Here is a 4,321-nt window from a genome sequence, read left to right as displayed (position 1 = left end):
TACACGATACAACTTGGTGTGATGTCACACATGTTGTCACCCATGTGTGACCGTGTAAAGGCCGATATTCTCATTCTCAATGAGACCAATTACGTCGGTCGTGTAAATCAGTGATGCCCAAACGCACACTACCAAACTGTGTGCTTGTGTTGGAGTATGAGAGAGCTTGCTGCTACACCCAAAAAAAATACAAAACTTTAGTATTAACTAATATAAAAAAAAATTGAAAGTGATTCGACAACTTTTACAAAATTGTGAAATTAATGAAATTCCTTATTAATTTTTTATCAATTACAAAAATAAAGTCAATTCACGTGTCAAAAAGAAATTAAAATTCAAAAAAATTTAAATATTGAATTTATGTTGAAGTTTTCACCTAAACGGCTGTATCAAAAAACTAAAAATCAATATTTTCATGCTTTTGAACCAACTTATCTAAATCTAGTTCGGAGCCGCAAAACTTTATACAAAGTAAATCTTCAAGGTGCCGATCGCTAATTTTATTTCTAGTATTTGATTTTATTAATTTCAAAGTGGAAAACGAAACTTCGCAACAATATGTAGTTCCAAACATTGAAAAGAGTTTCCACATTTCGTTCTTTAATTTCGGATAAAAATTGTCGTTCAGATTTTTCCAAAAATGTTGCCCAGTTTCACGAGGCAACAATAAATCACAAAAACTTGTTTTCCCACTCAATATTAAACATAGTAAAATTGTTAGCAGTCAACAGTCGTTGATCAAGTGAATTTCAAATGCACATTAATTTTCCACAATGTATAGAGAGAGCTTGACTAATACGTGTGAGCGAATCTGTGAGAGAGCAATAAAGTCGGCCGCCCGCGGGCTAGGTAAAGCGCTTCACTGAGTTACATGATGATGATAAAGCTCATGAGAATTCATATGGCAATGCTTATTGCAGAAGAGTGATATTGTCGAGCTCTGTGGTTTTGTGTGCCAAGTGGACATGGCGAAAAGACGTAAATTGCTTTTGGGTTTTTTAAGTTTCAATAAATATCTAAACGAAATAAAAGAGGAGGAAAATAGAAAAAAAACAAGAATTTGGAGTCGCGAAATTTATTTAGATCGTGACCGTGAAAATGTGTACGAAAATTTAATAAAGAAATTGGAAGCAGAAGGTGAAGAATTTTACAAAAAATTTGTAAGAATCACTTTTGTTGAATTTGAAGAAATTCATCAGAAGATTGAACCTTTGATACGAAAAAAGTGCACAAATATGAGGAAAGCAATTAGTAGTCGTAATCGTCTAGCTGTCTTCTTCTTCTTTACTGGCGTAGACACCGCTTACGCGATTATATCCGAGTCAACAAAAGCGCCAGTCGTTTCTTCTCTTCGCTACGTGGCGCCAATTGGATATTCCAAGCGAGGCCAGGTCCTTCTCCACTTGGTCCTTCCACCGGAGTGGAGGTCTTCCTCTTCCTCTGCTTCCCGCGGCGGGTACTGCGTCGAATACTTTCAGAGCTGGAGTGTTTTCATCCATCCGGACAACATGACCTAGCCAGCGTAGCCGCTGTCTTTTAATTCGCTGAACTATGTCAATGTCGTCGTATATCTCGTACAGCTCATCGTTCCATCGAATGCGATATTCGCCGTGGCCAACGCGCAAAGGACCATAAAGCAGAACTTTTCTCTCGAAAACTCGCAACGTCGACTCATCGGTTGTTGTCATCGTCCAAGCCTCTGCACCATATAGCAGGACGGGAATTATGAGCGACTTATAGAGTTTGGTTTTTGTTCGTCGAGAGAGGACTTTACTTTTCAATTGCCTACTCAGTCCGAAGTAGCGCTATCACTCTATTCTATTTGGCATCAGGTAATTATTTCTAGGAAATTAATCAACAATTTTACCTGAGTTGAATGTGCTTTTTTTTAAATAGGCGATAGTTTCAACAACTTGTCTATTGTGTTTAAAATTGCGCCGTGTACGATTGGTAAAATATTCACTGACGTGTGTGAAGCTATTTACAACATACTAAAAGAAGATTATTTGAAGGTAAATATAAAAACATAAATTTATTTAATACATTTGCCTTTGGGTGAACACTTTGGTATTCTTAAAACTGAAATTACATTTAATGAATGAAAAACCTAATACTCATTCGATTTCTTGGGAGGTAAGTCTGGTAGACAAACATTTCAAACTTTCAATACCTTCAGCGTGCCACTTCAATTCCAATTCTTCAGCATAAGCTTCGTCTTGTTTACCAATTCTCCTCAATATAGATGCCAATCCTTCACCATTTTCATCATATTTATCTTTTTTATTTAGCTCCTCCAAAAAACCTTGATATATTTGTTCTCTTTGAAGTGTTGCTACTTCCCTCTTTCTTTTATTAAAAAAAAAGATGTTGTTGGTTTTTCAGCTGATGAAATAGAAGTGGAAGAATAGTGTGTATCAGCGTCTGTAAATGTTTCACTTTCTGCAACTGTTTCAGTCTTATCATCACCCTGGAAATAATAAATAATAATTATTAAATTAAAAATTTTGATTTTTACAGACCCCTTCAACTGTGTAAGAATGGTATAAAATTGCTGATGGCTTTTGGGAGAAGTGGAATTTTATGAATTGTATGGGTGCTTTGGATGGAAAGCATATAAATAACTATAATAAAACCTGACAGAAGCGGAAGTGAATATTATAATTACAAAGGTCATTGCAGTATTGTTTTGATGGCATTAGCTGATGCTAATTATTGTTTCACCTATATTAATATTGGCGCTAAAGGTTCTGGTTGAGATGGTGGTGTTTTTAATGAATGTAAATTTTACGAAAAGTTGCAAAACAATCAGATGAATATTCCACCCAATCGCCCATTATTGAATAGAGAAAAAGAAATTCCGTTTGTTATTGTTGCTGATGATGCGTTTCCATTACAAAAGCACATTATGAAACCGTATTCAAAAAGAAATTTGACCATGCCAGAAAGAATTTTTAACTATCGATTATCACGTGCTAGACGTTTTATTGAAAATGCTTTTGGTATAGCGTCAGCTAGATTCAGATGTTTGAGAACAACAATGAACTTTTCACCACAAAAAATTACAACCATAGTATCGGTTGTATGTGTTTTACACAATTTTTGCATGAGAGGGACACAAAATCTTTATTCACCAACATCGTATGCTGATGCAGAAGAAAACGGTGTACTAATTCCTGGTAACTGGCGTTTGGAATCACCAGAAGAACTTATTTCTCTAGCTCCAGTTCAAACACACAACGCAACAAATGAAGCAAAAGAGATTCAAAAGGAAATAACATAATTTTTTGTTACTCAAGCAGGTGAAGTTCCATTTCAATACCGAATTTGTGGATATAATAATTAATTGAATTAAACAATTTTGTTAAGACTTTAGAGAATACATATAATAAAAATAAAGCGATAAATTCTTACCAAATTATCTATAGGTCCGGCTTTTGTCATTTCATTATACAAAAATGAAAGGTTTTTTGTAAATCTCCATTCTTTTTGAGTGCCACCTGCACTACCACTTTTTGGAAGTTTTTTATAATTTTTCTGGTATGTGTTCTTCATGCTTCGGAACCTCAGCTTTGCTTCTTCACCAGTGCAGTCTAATTGTTTACCCATTTCTTCATATAAACGTGATTTTGCATTTACATATATCCATAGACTGAGCATCACTTTTTTTCCACAGCATAGGATTTTCTTCACGAAATTCGAAAAATTTGATGTATTTTTCATCACCCCATTTCTATAAACAAAATATATACAAAAGCAATGATAATTACAAACTAGATAAAGAAAATAAAAAATTTCTTTAATAATACTCACACCAAGATCACATAATTTTACTTTCTTTTTTGCTGAATCCATTGCACACGCTATTATCACATCAACAATGAAGAAATACAAATGAAATATCAAAATATCAAAAAAGCACGCGGTGAGAAAAAATATTCTCACTTGCTGCAAGTGAGAATAAAATCGAGTCGTGAGAGTGTTTGCATATTCTCACCCACTCTATTTACAGTATATTTATAGGCTTGAGAATTCTCACACCAATCTAATCGCATTCTCATAAGAATTACTCTCTCCGTTTACAGCCACCTTAAATGGAAGAACTTAACTCTTAGTCAAGTCTCTCCGATTTTCTATTCCCTATTACGTACAACATCTGTTTCAATTTCTCTCCTCTCCATTTAATGACTATTAAAATGTTGCAATGGAATATGAAAGGATACATTAACAACTATCAAGAACTTATTTTACTAATTAAAGAAAAAAACCCAGATGTTATCAGTATTCAGGAAACACACTTTCCATACAACACTAATAATATTAT

The 4,321-nt window shown here is 34.2% G+C and overlaps 1 pseudogene; it reads right to left on the bottom strand.

Moving 5' to 3' along the window:
* Positions 1–1,579: 1,579 nt before the first annotated feature.
* Positions 1,580–3,852, bottom strand: LOC125775519 (uncharacterized; annotated as a pseudogene).
* Positions 3,853–4,321: the final 469 nt, after the last annotated feature.

The sequence above is a fragment of the Bactrocera dorsalis genome, chromosome 1 (assembly GCF_023373825.1).
Source record: "Bactrocera dorsalis isolate Fly_Bdor chromosome 1, ASM2337382v1, whole genome shotgun sequence".
NCBI lineage: Eukaryota > Metazoa > Arthropoda > Insecta > Diptera > Tephritidae > Bactrocera > Bactrocera dorsalis.
Note: the sequence above shows the minus strand (reverse complement) of the source record. Positions and strands in the feature narration are given on the sequence as shown.